We start from the raw sequence: 15,531 nt of genomic DNA, 5'->3' as shown, positions 1-15,531 counted from the left end.
CAGTAGTATAACCCACTGGGATGGCAGACATCAAGTTCTGCTCCAGCATTTCAACCACAAAAGCATCACTAGTTACCTCTACAGTCTTAACAGTCGGTCAAGCCATGGTCCCATAGATATAACCTTCAAACTTCATCACTGATCTACCCAGGAGGAGTTGCAGATAGGATAACTGCATGACTTGCATAGTGAAATAGTCACTTAAAAAAACAGGTTTTGTAAAACCATAGCCACTGGCACATACGATTAAAATGCAAAATGAAATGTGCATATCAAACATTTACAAACTTGTAACTCAAAAAGGAGCGTCTGCTCCTGAGACAGGGAATAAAGAATGTCAAGAAAATATACAGACAGTATATTTGCATGGGTGTTTAGAGCCTGTAATTATCCTAAATTTCCTATCAGCAGTGTAAGGTATTTATGACCACTCAAGTTTGTGGCCTGAAAGTGCCTGCAAGAGGACTTCCATTTCACTCTCCAATCCAATCTGGAGAAGATACTAATTTAAGTAATTAAGAGGATTCTCCATAATCAAGGAGAGGAGACACAGTGCCAAAACACACAAAACAGATTTCTGAGCAATATGAAGCTGCTTAGATCTCCCACTAGCTAGACAGCACAAAGTAAAGCAGGTCTTCATCACGCATGTAAGCATGATGCACAAGACAAACAGTAAAAATCCCCAATAACTATGTCACCTGCAGTTCAGAATCGCAACGGGCACAGTGCTAAAACACTACATTCATATGTACTGCTCCTGAGACTCCCAGGGGCACTTGAAAGCAAATTACAGAACTTTCTCAACTTTCAGCTTCAGCTAAATTGTAGGTTTCACAGTGACAATCTCTCGTCCCTACCCTTGTCACCGCGTACCTTGTGTACTATGACGTCTCCCCACTGGTCCTTAACAAACCCCATCTTACCCTTTGTACATATTCAGGGAGTCCTTAAGACTATCACTTCAAACCCAGGCAGAGATGCACGCTCACATCCATACACGCTTTCTCTACAATTCTCTACAGCAATTTTGGTCGCCCCTGCTCCATCTGTCTCCATCACAGTCAGTGTCTCTATCACACAAAACTGTAACCCCTGACTTTTAGGGTTCTTCATGACAAGCCCAGCTCTATCACCATCTTTTATGTAGTGATGTGATATCTACCTGAACTTCATTCCACAAATACATTGACACTGATTGTTTCAGTGTGAGCGCTACTAAACTTTCTTCTTTAGCAGGAAAAAGGCAGGAATGAGTTCCCTGTAAGTAACAGAAAGCTGTAATATTATTCTCTCAAATCCTACCCTAGAGGGCTTGTCTGCTGCAATGCCCACAAGTCTTTAGAAACTGTGGCAGCTGCTCTGTGAGCCCATGTCTCGCTGTCAACCTTGCACGGTCGTGTTTAACATACCATTTAGGTTTCCTTCCATACCACTAAAACTTAACAGGCTTCGTCACCTAAGATGTTGGTACTTTGCTCAACACAACGCAAAACAGCTCCACAATACAAACAGCTTCAGCATTCAGAGGACCACTGAAATACTTCAGGTTCTTTAGGTACTTCAGATTTCTGCAGGCCTGAGTTAAAATACTCCTGATTGCCCATGGCGGGGATGCAGAGCTCCTGGTCATGTTTTATTTCAGCTGGAAGCTTCCCAGAGTCTACTCCATTTCATGCTGTCTAGCAGAGTCTCCACTTCACGACAGCTTCCATCCTGGTGTTATTTGGGGGGAAACAGATAACAAACAGATAACCAAAGTTGCCAGAATCAAGCATGTTGTTCTGAGCAGAGCAAAACAAATAAATTATTATCTCAAATATCCAGAAATCAAGAGAGCCTTCATTTAGATAAAGTTTAGGAATCTAAAAAGCCTTTCAAACATAGGAATGGGAGCTGATCACCGTTTTATTTACTTCTGTCTTCAACAGCCTCTGGGTTACATCCATATACTGAAAAAAACCTGCTGCGTTAAATGGGATGGCAGCACCATCTCCACTGCTTAACACCAAAAGAAGCATCAGCCTTTTTACTGCAGATGAGTGCGTTATGCTACACAAAAAATCACAGATTTGAATACTCTTTAATGATGGTAGGTTTGGGGGTTTGGGATTTTTTTCCCCTCCGTTCTTGCAGTATCACACATCCTTAGAGCTACTTTCAGTATAGGCAGGAGCACCGATTCTGCTGTCCATGACGCAGCTGGGCAGGGGACTCCTGACACATCACAGCCTCCCTGTGCTTTCCTAGCTGCTGCTTGTCTGAATTTGGCACAAAGTTCTCATCTCTCCAGAGCGAGGAGCCTGCTCTTGCTCTCTGACTCTACAGCACCTCATAGAAGGACTCTTGTCCCTGGCAGGCTCTCAGGCACTACAGTAATACAAAATGACTAGTGAGATGAAGAGCACTTGGACACCAAGGAAAACGTGTCAAGGAGGCAAAGTCCACCTCGAGAAGGAGGTAGATGACTCCAGGGTCCTGAACCAATGCTCAGTATTTCAGCAATAGCAAATAGACAACAAAATAATGCCTAGGAACAAGAGATGAGTGAAAGACTCAGCAAGGGAATGGAGCAATTTTCCAGAGACAGTCAAAGAACATGCCTAGAGCTTGGAGACGATGGCTTTCAAAAAACACGCACGTGCCTGCGTGCACAGTGGGAGAAAAGGAGGACAAGACGTCCAGAAGCCTTTCTGGTTTTCTTTTGGAGTGCTACACAAATGAAGAGCCAGAGACACCGAAGCGCAAGATTTCACGCTGAGATTTCAGTCTCAGCTAGGAAGATGAAGACTTCAGAAAGGAGACTCCTCTTCTGAGAATCTGAGACGTTTTTCTGATACATAACCTGAAACACAATCACAATACACTCACCAGGACCTTTGTCACCAGGTGGAAAAATCACACCCTGTGTTTAACCCAGGTGCTTTAAGAGCCCAGTTGTTTGGCAAGAGGTGGCTCACCAGTTTTTAAGAAACGAATGTGCCATCCTTGCCCAACAGCAGCACTAGTTTGGGAGTCTCTTTTCTGTCTGATCACCACCTTCACTAGAACAGATGGGTAGAAAGATGGGAAAGGATAACACAAATCACATAAGCCTTTCTCCCCTAAAGAGATTAAAAATCCTAGTAAAACTTTTGAAAACAGGCTACTTAATTTTCCTCTATAAAAGCTTCTTAAGTTTGCTTTCCAAATACCACAGAGAGAGCCTAGTTTCAATTCTGAATAGTCATATATTATCAATAAAGCTATAATTCTTAGTCTGCTAGTATTATCACCCTATCAGCTACTATATAGAGACTTTAGTGAATAGGAAATACATTTCTCCATGACAGCTGGAGAGAAAACACTGATTCTCTGTGGTTATGTAGCTCAGAGACCACAGTCAACATATACTTCTTAAAATCCAACAACACTGGTGTACGGAAAAATAGGGGCAATCCCAAACTTAGTCTTCTCTCATGCTACCTCACCTTCTGCAGGCGTCACTGCAATTGGTGGCTGCAGCCACGGCGGGTGCCTCTATGCCTGTACAGAGAGGAAACACTGACCCAGCACCCATCCTGCTAGCTCTGAAAGCAGCCCCTGCGTACCTTGCACGCACGGCTCCCACAGAGCTACCTGACACCTCCCGTCGCCATCGCCTGGGAACACTCGCAATATCCAAAGGGCTCTCCGAAAGGATGTCCATGCAATGGTAGTTTCAAGAAGCTCGTCACGAAGAAGTTCTGCTTGGGCTCCCTTGCTTTGCAGGACTAATGACGGGCTTGCCTACCAAAGAGCAGGCCAGAGCAGCACCTTAACGCAGCAAAACAAGGACTGTAAGGCCCTCAACCGTGGGTGCACAGCAACTAGAGCACGCCCAGTGGCTTACTATATGGATGCTTCTCCATAGGGGTAGAGGGAAAAGGAAGGGCTGTGTCACCTACAAGTCTGTACCATGGGCGAAAAGGGGGGGAGGGGAGAAAACCTCAACTCAGTTCTCAGGTTAAGCCATTCTCAGAAAAAGTAACAACAATCAGATAAATCAAGAGAAGAGAATTAGAGCTAGATCGTTGCTACAAGCCATTACAATTGAAAAATGCATTGTAGAATTTGTTGCAGATATTCAACTAAACCCTTAGAAAAAAAAACATTCAAATAGTATGTATAACACATAAGAGACAGTATTTAGCTAGAGCAGAAAGAATTAATACTCAGTACTTTTTGTGCACATTTAGTTAGGAGACTAATCTTCCTATCTTGTTCCCACTGAACTCCCAGGGAAATTTTTTCAGTTGGCTTCTAAGGTATAGGATTGGGCAATAAAGAAGGATTTAAAAACGCCCTTCCATACAGAACAGCTCCCACCCGAGAACAGCACTATCACATGCTTTGAGAAAGCAGGATTAGTGTTTTCAGAAAAAGGAATCTGAACCCAAGCTTCTTACTTCAGAAAACAGCTTCCTCTCTTGCCAAGGCATGCTTGATCAGTCCTGGAATCATTAATAATTCAGTTATGACTTCACTTTGAAGAAGGAACAGCGTTTCTGACTTCTTTGACCTTCCAAACTTGTATCACAGCAGATTTTGTAAAGCAGTAAAACTGCAATAATAGATAAACTTACTTATTGCCCATGAATAACCTATTTAGCTACAGATGTTCAGAAATCTCTCAGGTCCCTCAGGTATAAAATCTTTGCATTGCTTGAGAATTAACATTCAGTAATTTTTAGGGACATCTGACCAATGACAAATTCCGTAACGGATTCTACTGAAACTGTGCATTCACATCAAACAGCACACAGGATCAAAATCCTCAGTTTCATTCCTAATAACTTGTTCTAAAATAAGTGACAACCGCAGTAACAGCCTGTGAGAGCACTTGAAAAACTTCAATTTTGGAATAAAAGATAAGAATAACAGAAAAAGGTTTATTGCTGCTCAGAGATTACCAAGCTTTGAAAGAACAGCAACAGACAACAACTGATGTAAATATTAATTATTCATTTACTTAACTGATTTGGGTGCAGAGAGTCAGTGCATATACAGCACATTATTCGGGAAAGAAGGACTGTTGAAAAGGTCTGATCCCTGGGACAAAAACTATTTCTCTCCAGTATGCTGTTAAAATAACTACACAGGCTGTCACTCTAACGGTGTAGCAGAGGGGAATGATTCTAAAGATGGTGTGACAAATCAAAATCCAGCTGTTAACTAAATACAATTACCAGAGCTAAGTGGTTCTGTGTAGCACATCCTGTAATATTTAGAATACAAATAGTATTTGGAAAAAAAAAACCAAAAACAAAAAAACCCTTCCTTTCCCTAATGCATTACACACCAGCCATGCCAAACACAAAAGAAATCACATCTAGAAGTATGCTGCATGCTAACTTAAACAGAGTCATAAAAAAAGTGCAATAAGTTTACACTTCTAAACCTTTTATCTTCCTGAAGTCTCTATTCCCCGTAGAGTATTTCCAAAGGTACGAAAACACCAGAAGTACTTCTAAACGTATCAGCCAACACAGCCAACTCAGCAGTATTTGGTCTTGTTTCCCTAAGTGGCTACTTGAAAGATTTTTAACTAAATGTTTGATAGAACAAACATACACTGCATGAGCACAAACACAGATATAACTCATGTCCCTTTTGTTTGAATATTCTGTATTTTCACGACATGAAAAAAAAAGTTGTAAAGGACCCCTTTTAATATCTATCTAGGTCAATACTTATCATTGAAGAAAAACTAGATACAAGTTATATGGAAAGTTCTGCATGCCTAGGGACTATCTGGTGCTACATACGAACGGATAACAGCATATATAACTGTTAAATGTCATACAAAAAACATAACCTGACAGATGAAACAAATACTATTGTAAAGGCAACAGTAAAAAGCAGAAAGCTGCAGCTGCAGAGAAGTTTCCTATATTTTTTTTGAAAGATTCAGTTCAAAATATTTCTTCTATTTTATAAATCCAAACAAACAGAAAATATGGAAGTCACATTAAGTGATTAAGGCTCAAACCTCACCTGAAAACCTCTACATTGATGCCTTTATGAAACCGCATCAGTGCTTTGTTTTCACAGTACAGCAATTAAAAAAAAATACTACCTCTCCTCTCAGAACGTCTCTTACGCCTCCTTTTATAGCGACGCCTGACAATGCTGAAGAAAGTCCCCATGCTGAAAGTCGCCATCAGAAGAGATGCCATCCAGCCCAGGAGCCACAGTCCACAGCCAGGTCAGGTCACCAGCATGCTAAATCTCACTCTGCCTCTCTTAATAACTCAGCGTATAGATACAGAGATTTATTTTGGCAAGTCACAGCCACAAGAACGGTTAACCCCGTGTTACATCCCGACTATACACTCTCTTCACCTATTCAAGGTCCATTCATCAAACTGCAGGATTAACTGCACGGTACAACAAACACTGCAGTTCAGTCCTACCATCCGCAAGAGGCACATGTGACAATTAACCCTTAAATACATTTTGAAAGTGAAAGCGGGCAAGGAAGGACAGTTTTCCTCCGATGACAATACCAAAGACATCCTCACGAGCCGTCTTTCATCACTACCAGATGCGGAAAGGCAAATTCACTTCCAAAATATTCAGAAAAGGAGGGAAACCCTTGGGCATGGCAGCAGCCTTTCACATTTCATAGAGACATGAGGCACGTAAAAGAGGAACACATTATATATCCTAGCTGCAGGCAATATATTAAGATTCCTTCAGCGTGCTTTATAATTGTTTCTCATTTCTCATGCCCTTAGTTGTGCATTTTATATAAGGCCTAGAAACACACACACAAAATATATTTATGTATAACAGGTATACACAAATATGCAAATCTCAAATAGTAATGTTTTAGTCCCACATTTTTCATATGTGGGTGTGTATGCCAAGTCTCGCTAACAGACTTCCCCAAGTCAACAGTAACTGTGTTATTTTCTAGCCTTTTTGTAAATAGAAAAACAATGCATTTTGCAATGCGATATTACTGTGTTTGCCAGTTTAAGCGCTCAACTGAAATGTAAATGTGGCTCCTATGGATCAACAGCACAGATTCAGGGTTGCAGCTATCCTTTAATCCTGGTTGTAGCTAAAACCTCACAGGACAGAAATCATTCTCCACCAGTACATGGACCCCCATGAATTGCACTATGAACTGATAACCTAACCCAGGGGCTTCACAGACTTCTTCAGCGTAGTATTAGAGCGAGTTGATTTCCCTGATTAATCACTCCTATCTGCCCTCAACAGATCTTATTTCTCAGTACATTAGGCTTTGGCTCTTTGAAGGACAAACGATCAAAACTGATTAAGCTTTGGTAGGTAACTTGCATGGAAAACAGTATTTTGACAATTAGGCAGACTTGCATTTTTGGAAAATACATTGCCACTAAACAAAAGCAACATTCAAGCTCATCACAGGGATTGAGTTGACCTGCTAACAAGGTGGCCTACTCTTCCCCTTCCTCTTCCTTCCACTGGTGCTTGTGCTCCAAATCAGAGATCTAAGTAGTCTAAGGGGTGCAAATTTCCCCCATTTTCTTCAGGAGTTAAAATTCTACTTAGGCCTCTCTGTTAACGGGCACTATTTCATTGAGGCTGAAGAAATACTGAAAGGACTATTCGTGCTCAGTTTGCACGATTTAAGAAAAGAACTGTGGTGGAGCAAGCAGCCAATACATGGGCATGCTATCACGCATTCACCGCTGTTCAAGAAGCCCAGGAGGACATTACTCCCATCACCATCTAAGACCAGCTTCCCAAACCAGTCAAAACTAGGAATAGTCTCATTTAGAAGTAGTTATAGTCTGACATCAGGCCTGGAATGCTACATCCCCATAGGTCTACACAAACATTGCAAGATTAAGACAGAAATCAAGAAAACCTCAGTGAAGCTCACAACTTTCAGCATCAGCACAGAACACAATCTGTGCTTCAGCATGGCATTTTCCCACTTGACCACACCTCATTTACACCTGAATTCAGAGGTTCTGTTCCTCACCAACTAACAGTTTCAGGCAAAGTCTGACATTTCTATTGACATCAAGCTGTGCATGATGGGGAAAGGACAAGGAGGGTGAGGTAGCTACAGTCTACATGGCCTTGAGGGAAACACAGCATTGATACACAGAGAGAGAGAAAGGGAAGAACACTCGTTAGGAAAATGGGAACTTATTTGCTCCTTTGAGCAAACAGCATAATTTGCAAAAAAAATAAAAATAAAAAAATCAAAAAATCCCCCACTCTCCTCAACTGAAGTTAAAAAACACAAACCTGGAACGAGAGCTCAGCCAACACCCCCACCCTCAAACCCACACATTTTCTTAGTTTATGCAAGCACCCCTTTCTTCCTTCTGCTGGCTATATTTACTCTTATCCTCACCCTGTTTTGAGTTGGAGATCAGCCAGCTCCCTTCAGGCCACGCTCTTCCAGCGCTCCTGTTGCTACATCAGTGATGCAGCTTGCTTAGTTGCACATCTTTCACAGCCTCGCCTCTACCTACACTCAAATAAGAAAAATTTGGACGCTTGGAAGTTGAAGCGACCGTAAAAATAATGCATCATCGACAACCACTACTTCAGAAACAGAATTTAAATTTAATTTCTGTGGTGGGGTAAGCCAAGGCGAGAATTACTTAGTTCACTATATTCATGCTACAGCATAACTGCAGTAATATCTTTCAAGTGGCTAGAATGTTTTACCGTCTAATAAAAATCCCTGTTAGATCCAGAAAGCCCCTCTGAGTTAGTGGTACTGCAAGGACAGAATGTGCCTGACAAGTTTGATTCAAATAAACTTTTAAATTGCCCTTATCTGTTAAAATTTCAGGGGGGGCCAAAGGTCAGATTTTTGTAATGCAATCTGAAAAGTGACGTTCAAACAAGATCTCTGGGAAAATTATATAACACAACACCTATCAGCCTAAAATTTTAAAGCTTGCTCATTTTTAAATTACATTCTGCAACTATGCATTTCAAACTTTTCAATAATGAAAAAGCACCAAACCCTTTTATTAGAGATGAGGGAGGACTGTGTCGCCACAAAAACTGGGCGGACACTTTGGCAAAGTGGAAGCCCCTACCAGAAAATCTACTGCCCTGTGAACAACCGAAGGAAGCCTGCTGCCAGCTTCCGCAGGCGGACACGCCGAGTGACAAGCCATCTTCCACGCAACTATGAAAACGTGTGGGTAAGCGTTCTTAACTTTTCTGGTGAGATCAACTTAGGCCACAACGCACCAGCCGTTCGCAAACTACAGCCTGAGGAACACTGTTCTCAACAGTCAGGTGAGACTCAAATACTCTCGCTCCTTCCAAACGTCTTTATCATAATTCTTCCAGCTGTTGAAACTTTCTCCACCTTTTTTTCCTCACCACAGCTATGCATTGCTCTGTGTAGCTATTAGGAAGCTTCGGGATGCAGCAGTATTTGAGCATAGGAAGTATTCAGTACGAAAAGTACCCAGCATATAACATGATTATCAAGCAAAGAAACAGTTACCTATAACAGTGTACCTATTAACTAAGGATAGCGAACATACTGTCAGTGTAAACCTGCATAGGCTTTTTAGTCGCAGTTGTATTATTTCTGACAACAGGGAATTCTTCAAAACAGGCAATTACTGGTCAACAGTCGATTAAGTGAAAGGATCAACTGAGAGACTGGGTTTTTTTTTTTTTTTTAAAGGCTGGATAAGAAAAAACACACACCTCAGCCTTAACAGTTTAAAATGAAAGAGATATCAGATTTCTGTTTCCCTCATAGGGAACTATTGACGCATTAGTTATTGAAAATTCAAAAGTGATTTTGCCTTAAAGAATTAATTTACCTGCTTTAACCTGTCAAATAATTGGTTTACAGGACATAGTGTAAAGACTGAAGAACTATTTCGCCAGCTCACTGCTGCAGGACTGTTTAAGCTTTCCTGTCCAAAGCAGCACCGACTCTGTTGACCACCGCTCCTCAAAACAGCAAAGTCACTCTGGGATATTAGATTCAGGAAGAAGATATGAGATAATTTTAGCCAAATCAGTGAAGGATGACACATTTCAATAGATGAATAGATTCTCTAAGACCTGAATACCGAGCAAGGACAGTACAGAGTGCACTTGGGAGAGAAACTTAGTGACCTGTGGCATTCATTTGCACGTGACATATTAACCATATAGTTCTGAGATATAAAAACGTACAGCCTTCAACATGTATAAGATTAAAAATTCATCAATCACTCAGTAAATATATTTTGAATAGTCTGTAAAATTAGAACAAAGCAGGTTAAATGCTGAACCAAGGGAGGCAGACACCACAAACTAGAGCAAAAAATGCAGCAGTCAGTTTTAATGTGCATCTTGGGAACACTAAATCCTGTAAAATCTCTGTATTTCACAGAAGTGATACCCACAAAGGCATCGAAGGGAAACAGGATTGCCTTTACTCCAAAGAACAAGCAATTCACAGGAGGGAATTCTCCTACATAATTACACATCTTGAATAACTCCATCTCTTCAGCATCACTAAATTAGGAACACAGAGACACCAAGCAGCTGAGGTGTCCTAGATCAAAACCATGAAGACAAACTAATCCAAGTGAGAATGAGAGCTCAACAGTACGATTGAGTGGAAAACTTCAGTAGCTTCTCCGTTCTTCTTCTATGACTAAGCCAGCCTAGTTTTCTGTAGATCTGTGGCTTGAGGGAAACCCATATTTCTGGCTAAATATTGCAAGTTCAACCTGAAGCTCCTGCAGCTGTAGCATTTATAAAGTCTCCCTCCTCCTGTCCAGATTCTCTAGTATCCAAAGGCTTGAGGCTGTGCTGTAGCCCTTTCTGTCAATCACAGCACTTACAAAACATTTCCTTTACTCAGCACTCCTCACCAAACTCCTAGGAATAGTATATGATATCTTTACCTATCCATTAGATTTGGTTCAAATCAGATGGTGAGTTGGAAAGCTGCTTGGGAAAGAGGAAGGAAGGAGGAGGACTGAAACAGTGTGATCACAGAACAAAGGCAAATCTGGCTAGGTATTCGTTACATATTACCTGAAAAGCCTCCATGCCCCAGTTAAAGTATCCTTACAAGACTCATTTATTATATATTTGGAGACTATTATCAGCTTACATTATACACTTTCCAGAAACATTCGGACACAGTATTTTTTTAACCCCTTAGTGATTTTTCCACATATGCCATTCACATCATTTTTTGAGCACTAGGATAGCTACTGCAGGCCAACAGCAAGATTTCTTTCAGTTCTGTACTACAGTGAGACTGAATATAAATTAGTAGCAACTGCTAGAATTTGCTGTAGACTAATTACAGCCTGCACATTTGCTCTGCACAGCAAACTCACCCAGCATGTGCAAAACTGCTGGCTGCACCCCAGGAAACACAGGTAGCTCTGAGAGCAGGCGCCTCAGAGCTTGCAGCTCAACTCCTCAGACGATCTAAATACGTTCTAATAGCACCATCTACTGTTGCACGGTTACAGAAAGGATGGATTTTAAACCCAATGCTCTGCTGAACAACATAAAGTCTAGAGCCTGGCTCAGCATTAGAAATAACTTAAGGTATGTGGAGATTGATTCTACAACAAACTGTTTTTGAACATAAACTTATTAAGAAGTTTTGTTTTAGGTACCAACTGCTGTTCTTCTTACTGGCTAACTACAAGCATGGAAAATCTAATTTTAAGCCTAATTTTTTTGTTTAAAGCCAACTGCTGATCCTACGGTCCTTAGCATTAGCGAACACACACTAGCATGTTCACAGTATTCCTGAAAAACACCTCCAACACCCCTGAATGTCAGAAACACATTTAAGATGTGCTGCTGAGGAAAAAGTGGCAGCAGTTCAGAGAGGAAAACTGAGCAGCCTAGATCTCCGAGCAAGTAACATCACTATTTTTATCATAATTTAAAATATAACAGTTGCAGCTATCCAGTAGTGCTTTAAAAAAAAAAAAAAATCAAGCTGCTTTAGCGGTCTTATAAACAGCAAATATTTCCTGCTTTCTCATTTCTATGGGTTACCAAGCTTTGTTCAAACACTGACCCAAAACCTCATTTTCAGCAATAGACAGATGTAACAATTTAATCCGAAAAGTATTAGGAAATTTTGCAAGAGAGATACCCTATACCAGAAATATCAGGGACCACACATTTTCTGTGTCTTATTAAATATTTCAAAATGTCTATTAATAACTACACAAGTACTACTTGCTACAATATATGAGGGTCCAAAGGAGGCTTCAGTCTCTCAAGTCTTACAAGTCAGCTTTTCATATTCAATGTATGGATTATGTATAAATAATAATTTATAGTCAGAGCGATAAGTCATTTCTGTAGGCATTTCAAGGAATAGGTATTTCAAGGCACTACAGTCTAAATTTTTAGACTTCTGATTCAGCCTTCTTGAAAAAGTTTTGCATACAAAACTACTTGTATTTTTTGTAATTTTTTAATATTTGACTCTTCAACAGTTAAGAGGAATTTTCTCTGCACATACAGAAATTTTCTTTCCTCCAACTTGCAATTACAATGCATCCATCAAAAGAAGAATATCACTACATGTTTGTAAATATGGTCTGCTTACCTTTTTAACTATCAGAAATACATGCTGGTTCTGCAACCTGAAAAAAAAAAAAAAGAGGAAGACACAGTTAGTATTATTTTTTCTTTTAAGTGCATTAGAATTGGCAACTTCTGACCTTAAAAGGGACAAACTTCTGGTTTTATAAGGATAAACAGCACATACTGCATATACATCAATCACAGAGTCAACTCCCCTGCAACTCCAGCAAAGGGAGGGGAAAAAACAGAATTCAGGACATTCCCAGTTGAAGGAAGATCTCCTGGGAACTCCTGCTAGCTCCAAAAATAAAGACCGAAGATGCTTAGCACTGGGGTCAGTTAAAAACATCCCGGAGGTACAAGCAGCTCTTTAACAAAACCCCACTGCAAACTCTGCATCTTCTAGCAGAAAGGGTCAGCAGGAAATTTGGCCAATAGTAGCTTAAAACTCCATCAACTTAAAACTTCTGTGTTATCACAACCAACATATCCTGCAAACAAATCTAGAGTCATCACCTTGTTAGATTTCTTTTTAAATTAAGTCTTAAATTTTACTTAGAGTGGTTGATGCATCTTAACCTCTATAAGCAACATCTCATATTACAACCCCCTTTTAAAACGGTAGTTTTTTGATACTCCTGACATCATCTTGCAGTCTCTGCAAGTGCCTATAGAACTGGAAAAGCCCTCAGCCGTTGGCAGTGGGGGGGAAAAATAAATGGCAGATTTAGGGTAAGAAAGATCAGGATAATGGGAAGAAGTAATTCTTTGTATTTGTGGAAATAAACAAGGAAAATTTCTCCTATAACCTGCTGCTGAATCAGGAGAAGAATGGCTTTGTTTTTTCACAAATAACCTCCTGGTTGTTAGAAAATATTTATGTGACTATATCTTTGTGAAGATATGGTATTCTACAACGGTCCTGACATTCAGCAAGTCGCAGAAGCTATTTCCAAAACAACAGCGTATGCCAGTCAAATGGCTACGTTCTGCAAAAATACGCATGGGGGAACACCACCTTTACCTCTACTTTATAAATTACACCCATTACTCTAAAGGATTTTGATCCTTGCATCCTGAAAGACAAAAATCTCTGACGTTACACTGCCCATAAGAGGGTGCTGGTACACTACAAAAACATTCACTAAGCACATTAAACTCGAGCTGTACAGTGCACATGGCACAGCAATGGACAAGACAGACAAGAAAAGACCCAACACAACATCTGAAGTCCATATACTAAAATATTGCATTAATTCAGTCTTAGTTTTTTTCCAAATACATTTAAATTTCCCAACACTTCATGGTGGTATCTTCCGGTGACACCAGTAAACAAGACAATACTATTTCAGCCTTAGCATGAAGATGACAGACGTGTAGAAAGCTCAGTGCAGTGTCAACTGAAGTCAGCTTCCCATACACTGAACGGGCTGTATTCAAGCACGCTAAAGTGTCAGGCAGTGACCTGTACATGTACTTTAAGGTGCACCTTGCCATTTTAACTAGGCATTGCGCACCTGGTAAAAACGTGTACTCAAATGCCCGCTCAGGGCTCTGAGTGCACCCACTCAGAGAAGGGTGGCTTTGGTTTGAGACTTTACTGCTCCCCTAGCCAAATGGGCAAAACAAAAGGTAACTGTGAGTCAGCCTCCGGGGCAAAATCCCGCAGTTTAGCACAAACCCAGCTCCCCTGGCAAACCGTGCGCTGAGGAAGCAAGTTTCCCTTTCTACCACACTGCAGAAGGGCTGCAACTAGTAGAGACAGGTGGCGGAAAAACAGACTCCTAACGCCTTAAGCCAGTAACTGTAGTATATTGAACTGCAATCCACTAATGCCTTAATATCCCTCAGAAAAAAACATGGGCAGACTAAACAGCTTACAATGCAAAATGAGGCTGCTAGAGTGACTTTCCAGTGGCAAGATTTTCCTTTATAGAAACAACTTAAATATAACTCCCATCAGTATAGAAGCAGCATGCAGGAGTGACCCAAAGATGGGAGAAAACACAGTGGCTGGTAACCCCTTGCAGTGACTTCTAGGGTCACAGTATTAGTAGTCTACAGTCTCTCTCAATACATCTCTTCATGATGAGATGAAACTGTTAAACCCACTGACTTCCATGTCAACAGAGCATGCTTTCCAGAAACTAATTATCCAGGACATGTGGGAAACTTCCCACAGATGCGTGGCAAGACCCTGTTGTGTTAGAGGACCACAAAGAGTATGGTTTATTTTAATTATTTTGTCAAGTAGGGTTTCCAGTAGCAAGTACTCACCACCCCCTGATGGCTTGACTACCCAGAACTGAAACATTTTCCAAACTTTATGAGGTCCCACTGCTGGGAAACCTGGGGTTAGAAAGGAATCCACAAAATATCCATGCTTGCCAATGAAGCCTTTGACAAAAGATGAAAATAAAAAAAAGTGCTAGGGGCCAAACTGGCTATTACCAGTGGATGTGGGGTCTTGTTGACTTGCATTTTCCATCTTTACTTATTGGCCTAATAGGTATCAATCATATGAGCACCACACTATGGGGGGTGTCTCAGGTTTTGACCACGGCACAGGTCTTCTGCCGCTTCCTTCCGGTGACTTTGGCCAACACTGCTGCTCACAAGGAAACAGTCAAACTCACATCACTTCCAGCTTCAGAGGCAATAGGAACACAGATACATGTGTGCAAACCATATCAGAGTCATCACGCTTGTACTACCCTGCCAAAAGCATTAATCTAAAAGAAAAACAAGTAGGCTACACAGACGGTCATGATCCCTTTTAAATATTCAATCTTCCTTTAATGGAGTGAAATCAAGCTATTTCAAAGGGTGAATACACGTCAGTCATTCATGCTCTCTTCCAATGCAAGAACTACAGGCAACAAAAAAACAGGGTAGAAAGAGGTGGCTCTTCATGTAAGGTGGTTGACCTGTGAAATTCTCTGCCACATGATCTGGTAGATG

General features: G+C 40.8%; 1 protein-coding gene across 6 annotated transcripts in view; it reads right to left on the bottom strand.

Annotated features, from left to right (window-relative positions):
* Positions 1-15,531, bottom strand: part of ADARB1 (adenosine deaminase RNA specific B1) — a 116,611-nt gene that overhangs the window by 63,664 nt on the left and 37,416 nt on the right. For all 6 annotated transcript variants that reach the window (XM_068947686.1, XM_068947691.1, XM_068947690.1 and 3 more), the window contains exon 2: positions 12,593-12,629. The gene's annotated coding sequence lies outside the window, so the exon portion shown is untranslated. The remainder of the gene's footprint in view (positions 1-12,592; positions 12,630-15,531) is intronic.

The sequence above is a fragment of the Struthio camelus genome, chromosome 6 (assembly GCF_040807025.1).
Source record: "Struthio camelus isolate bStrCam1 chromosome 6, bStrCam1.hap1, whole genome shotgun sequence".
NCBI classification, from domain to species: domain Eukaryota; kingdom Metazoa; phylum Chordata; class Aves; order Struthioniformes; family Struthionidae; genus Struthio; species Struthio camelus.
Note: the sequence above shows the minus strand (reverse complement) of the source record. Positions and strands in the feature narration are given on the sequence as shown.